This window comes from Capricornis sumatraensis, chromosome 20 (genome assembly GCF_032405125.1).
Source record: "Capricornis sumatraensis isolate serow.1 chromosome 20, serow.2, whole genome shotgun sequence".
Taxonomy (NCBI): Eukaryota; Metazoa; Chordata; class Mammalia; order Artiodactyla; family Bovidae; genus Capricornis; species Capricornis sumatraensis.
In genome coordinates this window covers 33,631,567-33,653,483 of record NC_091088.1, presented here as the reverse complement: position 1 = coordinate 33,653,483, position 21,917 = coordinate 33,631,567, and positions in this window count along the sequence as shown.

Sequence of the window (21,917 nt, the reverse complement as noted above, 5' to 3'; positions counted from 1 at the left end):
AAGCATATTGCTGATCTTAAACTTTTTGTTTTCTTCACCAACATTACTACCCTTAGATTTTGAGGAACAAAGATCAATACATCTTTCTAACCTACATACGAATGGCAAGAAATTGGCTGGTTGTATTGATTTAGATCCTCTACCTTCCTTCCGGGAAGTTGTTACTTCCTGTTGTTGCATAATAAATTGCCACCAATTTAGAAGCTTGAAACAATATCTATTTATTTTTTCGAAACTCCTGAGGGTCAGGAGTCCAGATGCAGCCCGCCTGAGCTGAGTCTTCTGAGGCAGAGATCAGGGCTGCATTCTGGAGGCTCTCAATATGAACTTTAAGCTCAATCAGATTGTAGGAGTCCAGTCCTTTGAAGAAGGTGAAAGTGGAGCTGGAGAACTCTGTTTCATGTCTGGCTGTTGGCTGGGGGCCACCCTCATCTCTTTTTGTCCCATCCGCATTCAAAGAACATATCAAACCCCTGTTAGCCTTCAGATTCCTTTGTCTCTTCTTCTGCCACTCAAGTCTGCCTTTTAAGTCTCATGAGTTTAGATTTGGCTCAACTGGATAAACTCCATGTCCCAAGGTTAACTGACTTCAGGCTTTAATTACAGCTGCAGGCTCCCAGCTGTACCTAAATTGGTGTTTGATTGAATAACCAGGGTTGAAGAATCCCGGATGGACAAGGGCATCTGTAGAATTCTATTAGCACACCACTCAAAATGTGGCCCTCAGACCAGCAGCATCAGCACCAAGGAACTTGTTGGAAATGCAGAGTCTCAGGTTTCACCCCAGATCTCTGAAACAACAGTGTTAATCTCCAGGAGATTCATATGCATACAAATAAGAAGCACTTGTTTACACTGCTGTTAACTCCCCCCACTCTGCCCCATTTCTCTTTTTGTAGCAGACACTGGGTTGACAGGCCACTCAGTGTTTTGTTCAATCTTGTGAATGTTTTTTCTCTCCCTTTCTGAGATGGAGAAAGCGGGTCAGATAAGGCCAAAGGCAACTTTATGGATCATAGCCTGAAAGTACAAGCAGAACTGTGTCCCACTGAGCCATGGAAGGACAGGAATTTTTTTTTTTTTTTTTTTTTGAGAGCATTTGCAATGGAGCTTTTGATGGTTTATTACTTCTTTGCCTTTAGCATTCTTGGTGGCACTTCTTGGCTGCTGACAGTGGACAATCTTGAGACTATTATGGAATCTTTTAGTGTTTGTTTATGGTGCAGAGCTGAAATGTTTGAAACTTTAAATGAAAATAGATCCCACTGCAGAGTAAGGATAATAATTAGAAGACAAAAATCAATTTTGTTTCAGATGGAGGGAATTATACACCATCTGACTGTTACGATATGCTGCATTATTTAGAATGTATATCACAGGGGGTCAGCTTTCCACGAGTGCATATTGATTTCATGTCCACTTAGCTACAGAGATGGGACCAGGAGGAAATCCAAGCGCCACTGGCCAAGGGTTTTAAACATATGTTCAGCTCCCCAGCACTAATCAACATTACCAGGAGTCTGTTGAAACAATGGACTCCGCCTCCACTCGGTGCCAGCATGCCCACATTATGGCAAGTCCTCAATTCTTGGTATAACGCAGGTTAATGTAAAGTGGATGTGTTGTAGGAAGGGGGACCCACTCCAGAGCCACAAGAGTGGGCTCTTGTCTAACACTTGGATAAGAATTGTCTGAGGATTCATAAGCTAAGAAAGCAAGAGACTTTATTGGACAGGGTACCTGGGCAGAGAGCAGCAGGGTAAGGTTACCCAGGAGAATTGCTCTGCCTTATGGCTCCCAGTCTTGGGTTTTATGGTGATGGGATTAATTTCTAGGTTGTCTTTGGTCAATCATTCTGACTCAGGGTCCTTCTGGTGGCATATGCATTGCTCAGCCAAGATGGATGTCAATAAGGATCCTGGGAGGTGGTCAGACACATGGTGTCTCTCTTTGACCTTTCCTGAACTCTTCCGGTTGGTGGTGGCTCATTAGTTCTGTCTTCACACAAATGGTTGCTACGGTTCCTGGCCAGGGTGGGCAGTTTCAGTCAGTGTGTGTCCCCTAACAGATGTAAGGAGCGACTAACCAGGCCAAAGTTCTACTGGAACTCCTGTCATTAACGGCAAAACGAACAGCTGCTGAGAAAAAAGGGAAGGCCTAGGTCAGGAAGTGCATGAATTTCGTAGGTGACTGTGGGTATATTTGGAGAGAGGCTAGAGGGAGGCAAAGAATGCAAGAAGAAGCTACAAGACCCTTTTAAACTCAGAGCCAGAAGAATCTAGAATACATTTGAAGAAGGGATGTAATTCACATAATATATGCTATGAAAGATTACTTATTACATTACATTTAAACTGCATCTGGTATATAATAGCTATGCTGTTGTTGTTTGTTTTTTTCCATGTTTTACATGGAGCATAATGTAAAATTTCATTTTTGATGTCTGACTTTCTCCCTAATGGTAATGTGTCCAACACTGAAATAGGAGTATCGTGGCTCAGACAGTAAAGCGTCTGTCTACAATGCGGGAGACCTGGGTTCAATCCCTGGGTTGGGAAGATCCCCTGGAGAAGGAAATGAAAACCCACTCCAGTACTATTGCCTGGAAAATCCCATGGACAGAGGAGCCTGGTAGGCTACAATCCATGGGGTTGCTGAGGGTTGGACATGACTGAGCGACTTCACTTTCTTTCTTTCATATTTATAGTACTGATATTAGTGAACTAATAGTATTACATTTAACAAGCATGCACTGAGTTAGGGTTAGGATTAGCTCCAATGCTTTGGCCACCTGATAATGCAAAGAGCTGACTCGCTGGAAAAAACCCTGATGCTGGGAAAGATTGAAGGCAGGAGAAGAAAGGGATGACAAAAGATGAGATGGTTGGATGTCATTGCCTACTCAATGGATGTCAGTTTGAGCAAACTCCGGAAGGTGGCATGCTGCAGTCCATGGGGTTGCAGAGTCAGACACGACTTAGTGACTGAACATCAATTGAGTACCATCTCTTTGCCAGATGCCATGCCAAGTGCTTTGAATATAAAAATGCATGTCGTTTCTTCAAGAAGCTTTCTGTCTGGAGATATAGTCTGGCATGCAGACAATTGTAAGATTGTATGATGTGGGTACTAAAAAGTACATGGAAATTGCTACATGACCACACGAGGAATGGCCACACATAGGAGAAGTAACTGGATAGAATGGGTAAGATTTCAGAGAAGCGAGGACATTCTGATGTGGACAGAATGGACAACAAAAGCTCATCCAACAGAGGGAGAAGAGGGATTCTCTGCCAAGTAAAATTAGTAGGTTAAAAAATAAACAAAAAATAAGTGTGCATATTGGCATGGATGAGTTGTGGCAACTCTTAAATCAGGCAGCAGGTGACAATACCTGTTTTATAAGAAATAAAATTTGAAGAAAAAGAAATAGAAAAGGCTAAATGATTGTAATGCTTGCTAAATTACACTATAAATTCTATTATTATACAAATAGCCTGCTCATTGTCTCAGGATTATACGCTCATCCCATTGGACAATAAGAAGCAGTCTTGTCCACATTTTACAGATGCAAAAGTAGAGGCCCATGGAAATGAAATGATTTGCTCAGGGTTTTACAGCAAGTCCAGGTCAGGGACTCTATTTCTACCATTAACCATCGACCTCCCACAAAATGAAATTCTTCATTCTATTTTTTTCTGGCTATTGTTTACTGGTTAATCCTCAAAGTTTGATTCTAGAATCTAGATGCATGAATTAAGACATGTGGGACAGAACACAGTGCCTGCGTATGGCAATCAATTAATTGGCCTTTTTTTTTTTTTCTTCTTTGATGAAACTACATTGGCAATACTCTCAAGTGAACTCCACTTGTTAATCTGTGACACTATCAACCCCTCTGCTCTATTCTTCCAGCCCACTGACCAACTCCTTCCAAGCTAGAGCTCTACATCAGTCATCCTCAAAAAATGCCTTCACCAGCCCTTTGTTCTAAAAGCTATAATGTTTTATTAATAATAATAATCAACATTGATGAGAACTTAATGTGTGGCAACCTCCAGGCTAATCATTTTGCATATATTGTTTAATATTAAAAACAATCCCTCCAAGGTAGGCACTCTTATCATCTCTCTCTTTGGGTAATGGAATAAAAGCCTTGAGTGACAAGGTCAGGTTTATTTACACAGTATGAAAAGCAGAGTCCTGATTCATACCAGTCTGTCTGTAATACACATGCTGTTAACCCCTAAGCTTATGCTGCCTCCTGCAGCAAGCCAGCAGTGAAAAAAAGTAAAAATAAGGAATATTTATTGAATACACAGAGGAGAAATGACACAGGTGATGAGCTGTGAACTTTCTCCTTCTTGGTTGTGACCTAGGCCAGGGAAGACAGAAGTGCATTCATGGAAAATTAAACTTTTGCCTTTAGGGAAATGCTGCATAGTATTTTCAGAAGGAAATAATTTATTTTTTCTGATTTTTCCTTTCTTTTCTTCTTTCCTTTTTTTATTCAGAAGCTCAGAATCAATCCTTTTGCTTTCCTTGGCTAGAATCATTTTAGGGAATGAGTATCATCATCTCCATCAGCAGCAGCAAATATGATCATTAGGCTTTAAATTGCCCTTACCCACTTGGTCGTTTCCTGGTGCAGTCGGATTAAACTTGCTTATTACGTTACAAAATAGAATGTGTTAAGTTTGCTCAAGTTCAGCTCTGGAGTTTACATTAGAGTGCTGTGATTATATAGTATTTGGACTGAAGCTAAAATTGACATTTTCTTAGAATATAAAAAGATTAGATTAAACGGCTTCCCAAAATAAACAAAGACTAAGAAAATCCCAATCAGCTTAAAAGTCTGGAAATAGAACTTTGACATCACATGTGTAATTTATTATATGTGCAGTGGCTCCAGTGTCCAATTCATAGCCACAGCAAGTGCTGCCCAGTGATAAAATTTGGTGCCCAAATCTATCAGCCCAAAGTCCTTGGGAATGTTCACAGCCGGTAGATATTCACCAGTACAGACCCAAAAGTAATTTACAGTAGATGCGAGGAGGTGACTTCTTGCTATTGGAACTATCAGTTCCTGTTTTGGTATTTCTTACTTCTTCCAATCTTGATTTTATATGTAAATTAAAAATTCCACCAATTACAATCTTTCTTCCATAATAGTATGTTGTGGTGTAAAGGTTCTCAAACTAGCTGTTCAAATGCAGATTTCTGGGCCCCACCTCAGAGTTGCTATTGCTTTGGCCATGGGGCCCAGGTAGAGGTATTTCATGAATGACACTCCCTGAGTACGTGCAAACCCCTTCCTAGCTAGGAATCTATATCCACAAGTGAGTTTGCTACAGCTGATCCATGGATTACATTTTGAGAAACATATATGGAGAAAAAAGTAATGGTTTTGTTAGGGGAAGCACACTGATTGAAACCGCCCACCCTGGCCAAGCACCATAGTAACCATTTGCATGAGTTGTTTTATGACAGGAGATCCTGGTAAGGAATACGGAACTAATAAGCCACCACCAACTGGAAGAGTTCGGGAATGGTCGAAAGGAGACACCGCATGTCCGTCCACTTCCCAGAATCCCTCTTGCCAACATCCATCTTGGCTAAGCAATGCGTGCGCCACCAGGAAAGACCCTGAATTAGAATGATTGGCCAAAGACCACCTGGAAACTAATCCCATCACCATAAAACCTGAGACTGCGAGCCAGAGCTGTTCTCCTGGGTTCCCTTACCCTACAGCTCTCCACCCGGGTGCCCTTTCCCAATAAAATCTCTTGCTTTGTCAGCACATGTGTCCCCTCAGACAATTCATTGCTGAGTGTTACACAAGAGCCCAGTTTCGGGCCCTGGAAGGGGTCCCCCTTCCTGCAACAGCTTCATAGTCAAACAACTTGGATTTGAATCCTGAATTCTGGCTACCAAGGTTGACATAGTCTCTTAAATCCCCAAGTAGACTCAAATTCATTTATAAAACAGATTTACCTGGCAGAGTTGTTTAGAAGATCAAAGTTAATATCTGTTCATCACCTTGCACTGTGCTTATGCAGTCAGCTCTCCATATCCGTGAGCTGGATGGAGAGGACTGACTGTTTTCATTGTACTATACCATTTGATACAAGGGACTTGAACATCTGTGGATCTTGGTATCCACAGGGGGTCCTGAAACCAATCCCTCATGAACATCTAGGAACAACTCAATATGTCCTCAATGAAACAGTCTATTAAAAATGTTGTTAGTTAATAAAGTAAAAAATATGGATGGTGGCTAAAATAGCCAAATTATACAGTTCACAGTAGCATACTCTCTCATCTAAGACAAAAGAATGCATTCCACATCTCAACTGACTGTCGCCTTGCCCCAAACACTCACATCTGTGTACACTTATCAACTATGTTTTGATGTCTAACAGACCATAGTGTCCATTCTGCTGGAAATAAGGAGACCTTTCCAAGAAGTTCCAATTCCACGAAGACCCACAAAATATTAATTCAAATCTAGCACTGACTGATTGAGAAGGGTTAACATGTTCATCGACTATAGGATTCCTTTTATAATTCTACATCCGTCTCTACAAATCCTATTTACACCCTTTCTATCCCGGATAAAGGGTCTATAACTCAGAGGCTGTGAATCTGTTACCTAAGATACCTTATAATTTTTAAGAAAAAACATATTAAATGGAGGTTTTGACAATAGAAATTCATGACTATTCCTCCACTTTATTATTTTAAAGTCAGAGTTAATTATCATGACTAATTCACTTAACTGATTTCAATTTTTTTATTTCAATTTAATATAACAAATATTAAGAGGTGCCTATAAGCCACAGTTGATGCGAGCAGTCTATATATCCCAGAGGGAATAAGAAAACGTTGCCTCTGTTCATTGTGAGCAATCATCCTAGAAGGAGATACTGCATTAGGCATATTTCAACAAACACACATAATTAAACACATTCACCATAACTGTGGAAAATTACCACAGGATTTCAGGGATGGTAAGTCAGGAAGAACACATGCACTCTGAGAATGTCAGAAAGCAAGCCCTGTTATCAAGTGACAACATGAAGAGTTGCATGCGTGCTCAGTCATGTCTGACACTTTGCATCCCTATGGACTGTATCCCACCAGGCTCCTCCGTCCATTGAATTTTCCGAGCAAGGATACTGGAGTAGGGTGCCATTTCCTCTTCCAGGGGATCTTTCCGACCCAGGGATCGAACCTATGTCTCCTGCGTCTTCCACACTGGCAGCCAGGTTCTTTACCACTGAGGCACCTGGGGATCCTAGGCATCCCCTTAAGAGTTTTGTCATCTGGGAAGTAGATTTCATGGTAATTGTTGAAAGATCCTTCTTTTGTCATGAGTTAAGACAAAGAACATGCCATGCAAATATTCAGGACTGTGTTTTTAATCTCTATTGCAGATTTAACATTCCAAATTTATAAGCAATGTGGAGGAAAGGAAAACAAGAACGTTTAATTATCTTGCTTGGACTCTGTAAGTCTATATATTCTTTTCCTTAAAAAACAAAATCAAACAACATGAAATGGGGATATTTTAAAAAGTGATTTTCATGCTTAGCAAGAAAATTCTCTCTGGAGTGTCATCCAGGTATATACCTTAAAGTGATAGTAGCCTAAACACTTATCACCAAATTCAATTTAGCTACAGTCATTCAATAACGTGAATGGCATATCCTAATGGAGGAAAGTTAGAGAAATCATAAATAGGAAATAATCTGATATTACATGTGTGCTCTTTTTCCTTCAGTATAACTTAAGACCTTTGAAAGCTCTAAGCTGCTGCATATCAATGAAGAATTTCTGACATTTTGAGACGGTAGAGTATAATTTATCCTGTTATCTTTGGCTGTTTGGAAATTGAAGATCTCACTTTAGAGCTTGAGTATGCATAAGGCTTAATTCATTGCAAGTATGTACAGAGCCCACGTTCCTTATGGAGGAACACAAGCTCTATCACGATGCAACCCAAACCCTAACGGCTCACAACTTCTGCATCTTTTTTTAGAAACCGTGGAAGCACAGTTCCTAAAAGAAATCTTTTAGGAACCTTGGTTCACAAATGCCTCCCACAGACCCCTGGAAACAATCATGTGAGCATGCACACATACGATACCATCATCTGCAGGATTTTTAGTATGTGACCTTCCACGTTTCCAAGACATTGCATGTGACATTTCCTGTTCTTATAATGCCATTTCCCATCTTTTATTGGCTCAGAGAATTCAGATTTAGATTCAAAACTTAGCTTGGATTGTCACTCCTATAGTAACCATCCCTTCTTTCCACCAGATTCACAGGATTAATAATACCCTCCTTTGTGTCAACCCTGTATGAAACACCCATTTGTGTTACTCCATTCAACTGTGGTTCTGTGTTGCCAACTCAGGACTGGCTTCATGGGTGTGTGACCAGTCACTCCTTGCCACTTCCAGAAGGGGTTATGCTTGGGAAATAATATTCTGCAGTTGCCATTTTCAAATATTTAAAAAAATTTCCTTTGACTTTGTTCTTTCTAAAATGGGTTCAGGGAGCTTGTGCTTGGGGCTTGGAGCCTCAGTTTATAGGTGGTCTTGCCTCCTACAGCCTCCCAGGAACAGATTCTCAGCTGTCCATTCCCTCAAGTTCTGGGCCCCCAGCCCAGCGCAGCCTCCCCTAACTCTGCCCTACCCGTACTATCTCCTTCAGCTCCCTACAAATGTGGAAAAGCTTGGGGGGCACATATCTTGTAGCCTGTTGGGAAGGGACAGGAAGGTAACTGTCCCACATTGAACTGAGGCCACCACAGAGTATCTGGGTGATGAGTGGCCAGAAAAAAAAAGGCTGCTTCTTGATGAGAGTGAGCCTCTGTTAGCTATATCCGGGTACCTAGCATCTCTGGTGCACAGGTTTAAAGATCCTTGGGGAGTCCATCCATCGGCCATGGTTGGGGTGATGGGCTCATGAGGAAGGGGAAATGCTTACCTCAGCTACCCAAACCCATCCCTGGCTAGGACACTTGGAAGGAGTCTGCAGCTGGCAGGAGGGGACCTGTCATAGAACCTACCTCCAGAGTACCCTCCTCCTCCAGAATGGAGCTCTCCCTTTGGTCCATGGGGACTACTCCTTGTCTGCTTCCAAGCTTCTGGGACTTAGTTTGCATCTGTCTTTTCTGGCAAGTTCAAGGCACCCTTCAGGGACAAGCCATGTAATAAAAGTGTATAATTTTTATATTTCTGCAGAAGGCTTACATGCTTGATATTTGCATTTAAAACTGTCACTACACAATATAAAAATGAACGAGAAAATTAGTGCTAATAATTTAAGGTTTTAATATTTCTTTACTTAGAAAGGCATTTGCTAGCAAAGTTTTTTTTTTTTTTTTAAAGACAAGTTGAAAGGGAGAGACCATGGAAAAGAAGAAAAATCTTTGTATCTTTAATTGTACATGTTCCTGTTTTTCGAACAAAGGAACCCACATTTTCATCTTTTACTGTGACATGCAAATCTTCTGGCCAGCCCTGTTCCTATCTGAAATTGACTTCCTTAAGAATAGAGCCCAGGCTCTTTCATTTTGCTGTTCTGTTTCTAATATAATATCTGGCATTTGTCAGGTATACAAAACTACTTTTTGAGGTAATTTATATGAATTTGTTATATGTGTATGTGCCTGTATCTATATAATACCTAAGTATCTATATATTTATGTCTTTATATTTGTATACTATAAGTTAGCATAAATATATACTGTAATATGTGATGATACATGCAGCAGATAGATATAAATGACTCATAAAACTGCTTTTAAACATTTTGGTCTTTCAGTTGTTACTCTTTACTTAGACACTACTGGTTCAATCTCTCCAAATTTAAAAGACCATTAATCCAAATGATAATTTAATCAATATCATATTAAGAAGCTATAAAAACCAAATTCATATCAGGTAAGCAGATTCATAGCACTATAAGCATTCAGAATGCGCCTAGTGTCAGCACATTTCTATGAGAAATGAATTCCTGTTTCCACCACACAGAACTCACTTAGGAAAATCTCGGACTGACTTTTTTCCATTGTTTATACTTTGATTCACTGTGAAAGCAAAGATGAATATGAATACTCTTACAGTTTTTGGTTTGTCTACTTTCTAAGTGCTTATCATTTTTTAAACACCTGTGGCTAAATGTAGACAAAACAGAATTTGGGATAAGCAGATGTCTTTTAATATGAATTTTTCCAGAACATTAGGTTCTAAATAGCTCATTTTTTCTGCAAGCAACACTTTCATTTATTTAAAAAGGAGGAACTATGCTTAATGGTGCATGGGCATAGACACACAAAGTTGCATAAGTAGATATACATACGGGTAGTCAACTATACACACCAATCACACACACATAAATGCATCTGTGTACAAAGAGACACACAGTTATCTACACAGGCACACAAATACATTCTGGATTAACAGGTGCACACATATCAGCATGTACACACACACCGATGCAAACACATACACACATACAGGCAGACACACACAGATCTCTATATACAGAGACAAGACCACACTTGCAGAGACTTATGCACACAAATACACATCCATATACATGTACACAGCTCGTATACACAAACTCATGTGTATACAAACACACAGGAGCATATACATATACTCATAGATACAGACATATGTACAGTTATAACCTCATGCATATGCAGATACACAATTATCCACACAGAGACTTGAACTTCTTCTGCTGTTTCCCTTGGGAACTGAACAGAATTGTTTGGAATTAAAGATGGCTCAGTGGTAAAGACTCCACCTGCAATGCAGGAGACCCAGTTTCGATCCCTGGGTCAGGAAGATACCCTGGGGAAGGAAATGGCAATCCATTCCAGCATCATTGCCTGGGAAATTCCATGGATGGAGGAACCTGGTAAGCTACAGTCCATGGTGTTACAAAGGGTCAGACATGACTTAGTAACTAAACAACAACAAAAAGATGAAAGCTTGATGGGATTCTTTAACAAAAGGAGAGATGTAAAAGAAAAAGAGGAAAGTAAAAGACACAAAATCACTTCCTATACAAAATCTATACCCCCAAAAAAAGCCATTACCCTTGTATCTCTCCAATAAATAAGGAACCTTAGCTAGACATCCTACATGTCAGGTCCTATTGAGTGCCATAGTTCACACGAAGCATGCATCATTTTGATATGGATGACTACACGAGCCTTTGTTTTATTTTTCTAATACATTGTAAATTCATTGCACATTTACAGCGGTAACATGGTGTGTCATTAAAGTTCAGAGAAGGTACTAATAACTTTAAGGAAGTAAAGATATGCGCCATGAGAAAACTGGACAGCTGCATGTAAATCAATGAAGTTAGAACACACCCTCACTCCATACACAAAAATGAACTCAAAATGGCTTAAAGATTTAAAGACAAGACATCACAAATTTCTAGAAGAGAACATTTGGCAAAACATTCTCTGACATAAATTGTACGAATATTTTCTTAGTTCACCCTCCCAAGGCAATAGAAATAAAAGCAAAAATAAACAAATAAAGCCTAATCAAATTTATAGGTTTTGGTACAAGAAAGGAAGACATAAACAAAATGAAAATGCAACCTATGGACTGAGAGAAAATATTTGCAAATGATGCTACTGACAAAGGCCTGACTTCTAAAATATATAAACAGCTCATACAACTTACTATCAAAAACCAAAAAACCAGTCGAGAAGTGGGAAGAAGATCTCAATAGACATTTCCTCAAAGAAAACATACAGATGATCACTAGGCACAGGAAGATATGCTCAACACCACATCAGAGAAAGGCAAATCAAAACTACAATGAGTTATCACCTCACACCGGTCAAAATGGCCAGCACTGAAAAGTCTACAAACAGTGAATGCTGGAGAGAGTGTCGAAAAAAAGGGAACACTCCAACACTGTTGGTGGGAATGCAATTTGGCGCAAACACTATTGAAAACAGTATGCATGTATGCATGGTCATTTGCTTCAGTTGTGTCCAACTCTTGGTGGCCCTATGGACTGTAGCCCACCAGGCTACTCTTCAGTGGGATTCTCCAGGCAAGAATACTAGAGTGGGCCACCATGCCTTCCTCCAGGGGATCTTCCCAACCCAGGGATTAAACCTGCATCTCTTATGTCTCCTGCATTGGCAGGCAGACTCTTTACCACTAGCGCCACCTGAGGAGCCCATTGGAAATGGTACAGAGATTCCTAACAAAATAAAAAGAGTTACCACATTATCCATCACCTCACTCCTGGGTGTATATTACAGAAAAGATGAAAACTCTAATTCAAAAAGATATATTCATCTTAATGTTCATAGCATCACTATTTACAATAGCTTAGACATGGAAGCAACCTAACCTTCATTGACAGATAAATGGATAAAGAAAATTTGATAGGCATATACAATGGAATGTTACTCAACCATAAAAAAGAATGCAATTATGCCAGTTTCACCAATATGGATGGGCCTAGAGATTATCATACAAAGTGAAGTCAGACAAAGGCAGATCTCACATGATACCACTTACATGTGGAATCTAAAATATGATACAGATGACCTCATTTACAAAAAAAATGTTTGGTTACTAAAAGGGGAAGGGGAAGAGGGATAAATTAGGAGCTTGGGATTAGCAGATAAAAATCGCTATATATAAAACATAAACACAAGGTCCTACTGTATAGCACAAAGGCCTATCTTATGACAAACTACAGTGCAAAAGAATGTGAAAAAGTATGTGTGCGTGTGTATAAACTGAATCACTTCGTTGTATACAAGAAACTAGCAAAACACTGTAAATCAACTATACTTCAATACAAAATATATTCCACGTAAGCCCTTTTTTTCCTCCACTTCACTCTATATATCTGTGTGTGCTTCCAAATCGAGACAAATGCTTATTTTGAGAAACTGCAAAATATCTGTCTTCCACCTGATTGCCCTCTTCCTGTGTTCCCCCTTGTCTTTATCATTTGCATTTGTTTCTGGCTTTGTTTGGTGGGGGTGTCTGTCTGGGTGTATGCCTCTTTTTATTTCACTCTGTTTATTTTCTGGGGAGGTCCAACATTTAACAGGAGAAGCTTAACATAATTCAGTAATTAGATGTCAATGTCACAATATAAATTTAAATAAGAATATGTAGATTACAAGCAGACTTCTGACGAGATGGATGGGTTAAAAAGCACAGCAGAGAGTTCACTGTCATCTCGCGGGTCTCCCTTCTCCCTGTGATTTGTAGAGCATCAGATGTGAGTTCCAGAAGAGAGAATGGCGTTGGGTATTATAGAAGGCTGTCACTGTGATCATACAGATTGTGGTTTCTGCTACTCAACAATGTAAACTCTGTTCAATTCTCTAACCAGTGAAATACACACACACACACACACACACACACACACACAATTCCTCTTCTAACTTATAACATGGGAACAGTAATTAGCTCTTTAATGGAGTTGCTATAAGATCACATTTATCTGAAACTATATATGGAATTAAATATGTTCTTTGATCTAAAACATTTATCAACAATCCCTAGCATTTGAAACTCTAAATAAAGTTTATAAAATGTTTAATTATTAAAATACATATTTTCCATACTCAATTGCAGTGGTTAAAAATTCTTCTAAGATTATCTTTTGTTATCCATCCTTAATTTTAAGATGGAAAATCTGGGAGTAAAGGTAATTACTTTCCATATTTTTGCTTTCGCCAGATTGTATTTACATAATGGCACGCATGCACATACCTGCTCTACTTTTCAGTATCAATAGGATTCTCATTTAACCAGTAGCAATTAAGTGCTAACAATGTGTCAAACATTTCCTTTACTTTCTGAGGTTGTCCAGGTCATTTAATGAGGAAAGATACCTGTATTATCCTGCTAACCTAACAGGTGAAAAAACTGAAACCCAAAGGAATTATATTTGTGGTATCTCCCACCTATCTATCCAGGCAAATCTTCTTTCATCATAATTTACCCCCAGTTTTGTCTCCTTGCACACACATATACCCATATACTCTATCTATCTGCCCCTGTGGCCTTCTCATACTTAGAACAAGTGAGGACACTGTCAATGGCTCCTTGCTCTGTCTTAAATATGCTGCCACTTGAAAATCTCTCACTAATTAACTCTATGCATCAGATGAAACGCTGGAAATGACCTCCACTTCTATGAAGATATCTTTGACTCACATAGGCAAATGTTGGTTCTCAATCAGTTCAGTTCAGTCACTCAGTCGTGTCCAATTCTTTGCAACCCAATGGACCACAGCACACCAGGCTTCCCTGTCCATCACCAACTCCTGAAGCTTGCTCAAACTCATGTCCATTGAGTCAGTGATGAAATCCAACCATCTCATCCTGTCAACCCCTTCTTCTCCTGCATTCAGTCTCTCCCAGCATCAGGTTCTTTTCCAGTGAGTCATTTCTTCACATCAGGCCAAAGTATTGGAGCTTCAGCTTCACCATCAGTCCTTCCAATGAATATTCAGGACTGATTTCCTTTAGGATTGATTGGTTTGATTTCCTTGCTGTCCAAGGGACTCTCAAGAGTCTTCTCCAACACCACAGTTCAAAAGCATCAATTCTTCAGTGCTCAGCTTTCTTTATGGTCCAACTCTCACACCCATCCATGACTACTGGAAAAACCATAGGCTTTGACTAGATGGACATTTGTCAGCAAAGTAATGTCTCTGGTTTTTAATATGCTGTCTAGGTTGGTCATAACTTTTCTTTCAAGGAGCAAACATCTTTTAATTTCATGATTGCAGTCACCATCTCCAGTGATTTTGTAGCCCAAGAAAATAAAGTCTGTCACCATTTCCGTTGTTTCTCCATTTATTTGCCGTGGAGTGATGGGACCAGATGCCATGATCTTCGTTTTCTGAAAGTTGAGTTTTAAGCCAGCTTTTTCACTCTCTTCTTTCAATTTCACCAAGAGGCTCTTTAGTTCCTCTTCACTTTCTGCCATAAGGGTGGTGTCATCTGCATATCTGAGGTTATTGATATTTCTCCCAGCAATCTTGATTCCAGATTGTGCTTCATCCAGCCTGGCATTTCACATGAGATAGTCTGCATAAAAGTTAATTAAGCAGGGTGACAATATACAGCCTTGACATACTCCTTTCCCAAGTTGGAACCAGTCTGTTGTTCCATGTCAAGTTCTAACTGTTGCATCTTGACCTGCATACAGATTTCTCAGGAGGTAGGTAAGGTGGTCTGGTATTCCCAGCTCTTGAAGAATTTTACACAGCTTGTTGTGATCTACTCAGTTAAAGGCTTTGGCATAGTCAATAAAACAGAAGTAGATGTTTTTTTGGAACTCTCTTCCTTATTCTACGATCCAACGGATGTTAAAAATTTGATCTCTGGTTCCACTGACTTTTCTAAATTCAGCTTGAACATCTGGAAGTTCATAGTTCACGTACTGTTGAAGCCTGGCTTAAAGAATTTTGAGGATTACCTTGCTAGCATGTGAGATGAGTGCAATGGTGCTGCAGTTGTTTGAGCATTCTTTGGCATTGCCTTTCTTGAGATTGGAATGAAAACTGACATTTTCCAGTGCTGTGGCCACTGCTGAGTTTTCCAAATTTGCTGGTATAATGAGTACAGCACTTTCACAGCATCATCTTCCAGGATTTGAAATAGCTCAACTGGAATTCCATCACCTCCACTAGCTTTGTTTGTAGTGATGCTTCCTAAAGCCCTCTTGAGTTCGCATTCCAGGATATCTGGCTCTAGGTGAGTGATCACATTATCACGGTTAGCTAGATCATGAAGATCTTTTTTGTACAGTTCTTCTATGTATTTTTGCCACCTCTTCTTAATATCTTCTGCTTCTGTTAGGTCCATATAATTTCTGTCCTTTATTTTGCCCATCTTTGCATGAAATATTTCCTTGGTATCTCTAAGTTTCTTGAAGAGATCTCTAGTTTTTCCCATTCTATAGTTTTCCTCTATTTCTTTGCATTGATCACTGAGGAAGGCTTTCTTATCTCTCCTTGCTATTCTTTGGAACTTTGCATTCAAATGGGTATATCTTTCCTTTTCTCTTTTGCCTTTAGCTTCTCTTATTTTGTCAGCTATTTCTAAGTTCTCTTCTGACAAACATTTTGCCTTTTTGCATTTCTTTTTCTTTGGGATATACTTGATCAGTACCTCCTATACAATGTCACGGATCTCCGTCCATAGTTCTTTAGGCACTCTCTCTATCAGACATGGTTCTCCATCTCCAAGGAATATTCCTCCTTACCGTAATTCTGCCTCTTATCCAATTTCCCTTCTCATAGAAATTATCTGTAACCATGATTGTCCTCCCCAATAGACTAAGTTTCTTGAAGTCAAGGACATATCAGGATATATAGTTAAGGTGCATTCTAAATAAACCAATGCTATACCAAGGTCACAGAAGTGTAACTCAAGCTTGTGACTTTTTAGTTTTGTTTTAATAGATATAGCAGAGCAACCTTGATATCAGATTCTTATACTGACTTCTTCTTTTCCAAATAATGTTTTCTCTCCACTAAAAGGGACTTACTGTTAGGAGAAGAAAGAGTGTCTGGCCTCATAATAATTCTCCACATGCTGGAGGAGTTTGTGATAAGGTCCTGGATCGCATGTAATATTACTGACCTTTACTGCCTCTATTCTGAACATCCACAGGAACTGTCTACAGAATGAGAGCAACTCAAAATAGAATTCTATTCATTTAGTTCCAATGTACACGTTAGAGGGTTAGTTCCTAGTAGCATTTAATTTGTCATTTTCTGGCTTTCTTTCCTAAATAATGATTACTTACTCATGTTAGTGCATAAATAAACAGGATGATTAAAGAGTAAAATGACATCTCTTTCTTTTTCTTATCTAAGCACTAACAAATTCTAAACCATGGCTTTACATTTAATCTATTGTTTTGATATTATTGGGAGACAGAAATTGAGATTATTGGTAAATTCACAAGTATCCCCCTTCCAGTACAGATTTCTTGATATTTAGGTTAATCAGGTGACATATGACCAGGGTAGACTTGACCCAAGATGTACTAATAACTCCCTGCTATCTACAGAGGTTGGTTCAAACTACTGGCATGAAACTCTAGCCAGGTTAATCATGTCCTCTTCTCCCTGGAGAGAAAAATGTAATTTGTACTTGTGCAAAATGTTTCTCTGGATATGTTTGCTTTGGAGAGAGAATCAAACTCATGTCCATGGAGTCGGTGATGCTATCTAACCGTCTCAGCCTTTTTCCTAGGTAATACTAAAATAAACAAGAAAATCCCCTTTTGATCATAATGGCAGAAACCAAACTCCATCTAGCATTTTATTACTCAGTGTGGCATGTGGACCAGTAACATTGACATCGATTCAGAGGTTCTCTGAAAGAACTTCTGCTTTCAGGCTCCTCTTCAAAGCCCATAAGCCAGAGCCCACATTTAAAAGAAAACTCCCTGATGTTCTATATCAAAGAATTGCATGAGAAGCACTGATAAGGCTGCATTGTCTTCCTGCTTCCTATGTTACATTGTCACTAGATTTTTTCAAACTTCTACCACCTTTCAACCACAGGGCCTTTGCAAATACTGTTCTCCCTACCTTGAAAACTCTTTTCTATTCCTCTTCACCTAATTAATTTTTCTTTAAACCTTAGATTTCAGTTCAAGCATCATTTTTCTCATAAGCATATTTCTGACTAGACTGAAAAACCCTATTATACATGCATGTATAATAGGGAGTGTGTGCATGCATGCTAAGTCCATTCAGACTATAGCTTGCCAGTTCTCTGTCTATGGGATTCTCCAGGCAAGAATACTGGAGTGGGTTGCCATGGCCTCCTCCAGGGGGAATTCCCAACCCAGGGATCAGACCCACGTCTCTTAAGTCTCATGCATTGTCAAGCAGGTTGTTTACCACTGGTGCCACTGTGGGAATAATATATGTAAGTATAATGTATATAAGCTTCGTGAGTCATTGATAATAATGGATCTTTTTTTCTTCTATTGTATTCCTAGTACCTAAACTGTTACATACTAGAATCTCAGTGTATACTTGTTAAATGAATGAATACAGACATGAATGATGAAAAACTTTTAGAGATAAATAAGCCTTAAACCCAGAGAAAATGACTGATTAACCTAAAGTCACGTAAAAAGTGGTAGATCTGAGTTTATAATCCAGGTTCCTGCCCTGATGTCTCAGAATGGTATCTCCGAATTCTATTTCCCCTACACATTATTCAGCCAAATCAAGCAAATTAGAAATAAAACAGATGCCAGATGGGAACAAACCCACCTTGAAAGATCACAGAAATGAGAGAAACTCTTTCTAAAACACCTTCTTCTCTTCTATCAGACAGACTGACGAATATTCTACTGCTAAATGGGTGGCTTGAATAATGCAAGCCTATCTAGTATTGAGTAATTACACTTTTGTTGGGATGCTAACTTCTTTGGCTGCAGAGAAAATAAAAGGTGATGGACCACAGAGCCTGCAGCAGCTGAGTTTCTGAACCAACTGGCAAGTCAGAAATTCTTGGCAAGTGCAAACTCAGGTGATCAGCTGATATGAGATACAGGCCTGGTGGACTCACCAGTCATAGAATGAGTTCAATTTATCGAAATAAACTTTGTGGCATTTCTATTTGGGCCTTCAGTACAGTTCTTATGATTGGAATGCTTTGATCAGTAGGGCAGTATAGGGCAAGGCTAGTGGAAATTTTAAGCAATCGTCATCCCAGCCTGCCTTGGTATAAAAGGGATGCAGAGAGATGAATGTATGATGTACGTCTTTATGTATTTCTGCAGCTTGTCTGAACAGCTTCTGTACTGTTAAACTTATCAACTGGACCTAGTGTGTTAGTTGCTCAGTAGTATCCAATTCTTTGTGACCCCATGGACTGTAGGCCGCCAGGCTACTCTATCGATGGAATTCTCCAGGCAGGAATTCTGGAGTGGGTCACTGTCCCTTCTCCAGGGGATCTTCCTGACCCAGAGATTGAACCTGAGTCTCCTGCATTGCAGGAAGAGAGCCACCAGGGAAGCCCTATACCCTGAAAATTTCCCATTTCCAGTGAATTGTCTCTAAGTATTCTCATCCTTATATAGACAGTATCCCAGAACATTTCTCCTTGCCCATCTTAGACACCCCACCCTCCACCATCTTCTGATGTGCTTATTAATGTCCTAGCTGCTGAATTGCTCTTTTGTATCACAGTAAGTGTCCCATGTTCCTATTTCTTTTGAACTTGAATATCGTGCCACTAATACTGTTATCAAAAGCTTTCCTTAGGCATGACTAAATTTCTGTCATTTTTTTGATCTATTTATTTAAACATTTACTTTGTGCATACAAGATACCACATCCTGCTAGATGCTGGAAGATGAAATACAGTACTCCTGCTCATCCGCATGTAATTAAATTGTGTTTAATATACACTATGGTGTAATTACAACACAATGAGGTATTTCTATGGAGACATAGATGTCTCTGGATATGTTAAATAAAACCCTCAAAGACCCATGCCCACTAATATAATATTGTAAGTCAACTATACTTCAATTTTTTACAACATTGCCAGACAAAACAAGAGGCCATTCCTGACTCTGGACCCTTCTTGAGCACTAGGCTGTTCCCTCAGGTCTGCGTTCTCTCTCTCCCCACATCATCCTTAGATCTTTAACTCTGGAACAACCCATTCGGTGCACCTGTGTCCTCCCTCCCCCTACCCTTTGCTTACTTCTGTCTGTCTGTTTATAGAAACAGAAAGTTAGAAAGCTCTGCTCCATTTGTAACTCTTGCCAGATATCAAGTATCTTGACGGAAGTAGTTTCAATTCATCTCTATAACCCTGGTATCTCATACGGTCTCCATTCAGAAGCACTCAGTAAACAGTGAACTCACTGGCTTATTTGATAAATGCAAGACAAGTTTTAAGTGTCATTTTCTTCAGCTGGAACTCCAAATAGGATTAACTTTGTCATCCCTCAGAAATGAAGTCATTTCTAATATGCCTTTCAGTGATGGAGAAGAAGAGAAAAAAAAATACCTTCTGCAAATTATAATAACTTGACAGCTGCTCGCTAAATAATACCGCGTTAATTTCCGATGTTCCACACATGGCTGAGTGGAAGATCCCTTAATCCCAGGTCCCATTTTGTGTTTGCCTCATTGTCTCTGTCCCCTCCTTGTATCACTTGCAGAAATCACCAGTGGCTGTGTATTCTCTTAAACCTTATTATTGCTGGAGAAGTCATAGATTAGGGTAATGCAGATCTGCTTCCCAGAGGTATGTTAAAATGAATTTAAGTTCTTTATTTTGAGTGATTGACTTTGAGAAATCCCCTTCTTTATCAGTTGCTACCAGGAAAACAGAACTTTTCAGGAATGACAGTAAACGAACCACACATTCTTGAGTTCTACAGGCATAATAACTTTTAGAGGTTGAGGTTCATTTGGCCGTTTATGTATTGGCATCATCAGATGACCCTGTGAGCTTGGGCCCAATGCAGCAGTGTGCCACAGCTTTAAATTACTGGCTCCAAAGGCCTGCATTTGGGGAAATTTTCTGAGCAAATTCTCTTAGCTTTAGTCATGGTACTGTGATTCTTTTGTTCTAGGCTTACTATTTCCAACAAATGATTACCTTCAAAAGAAACGGAAGGGAGAGTCTTTCTTAAAGGGGCTTTTTGCTTTTCAAAAAACCAAACCACGTTATCTTATTTTTGAAAACCTAATAACCTGCTTAGGAAAACTAAAGAAAACTTCCAAATACAGAAAATGAGTGGTGCAAAATATGGTCTGATAGAGAAGAGGAATGGTAATCGCAATTGAGCTGGCATCTGGGTGGGTAAAGTGTTGTCTGATATGCCCGTTCTCATCCAATAGTAAATAAAGGGATTGGGACAATTCAGATCTTTTGGTTACACAGCTATATTTCTTTATTTGTTTGTTTTGGCTCTGACAAAATTCATATATCAATAGACATTTTGGAAATCACTGACAGACTATATCTGGAGTGCTGCTTCTAGGAATGATGATGTGGGTTGGAAAATTGTGGAATGAAAAGAACACTCTGATAGCACTGCCCACAAAAGCCGAATGGTGCGTCTACATCTTTAGGAAGATCTTCTCCTGGGGGCTAATTAAGCCTAAGAACACAAATGGTTTCCAGAAGCATGGAGGTGACAAGAGTGAATACTGAGCCATATTCCTTATCAGGACAGTCACCGGGATGTTGTGTGATTTTCTAATCCTATTAAGGCCACACTTCATTAGGACTCAAACAATAAGGATGAGTAGAAGAAACTTAAGTTCGGAATATTGTTCAAAATGAAATAAGAAAGAAGACTGGTCAGATGGAACCAAAATGTGACGATTAAATTCTTCAGTGCTTGCAAAGTGATTACAAGAGAGCTTGACACATAGAAGCACTAACTCAGCTTAGCAATTCTTACTACTGTTATTACTAATTATCATCATTAATTTCTTGAATGTTCTCATTCTAAGGACTTAATGAGAAATAAGCTGACATTAGCAGTCATAAAACCTGGGTTCAAATGACCACTGATTAGCTGGGTGGCCCAGAGAAAGTACCTTAACTCTGTGAAATCTCCCTGTTTTCCATTGACAGCTGAGACCTCACAATGAGCTATAACTTATCTTTGTTTACTAAGTCCAAACTACACTGGTCTTCCAGTTCCTCGCAAATATCAGTTTCCAGCTCCAATGAATCACACATTCTTTTCCTTCTTTTAAGAACAGACCTTTACAGATGTATAGAACAGTCTCTTGGACTCTGTGGGAGAGGGAGAGGGTGGGATGATTTGGGAGAATGGCATTGAAACATGTATAATATTATATAAGAAACTAATTG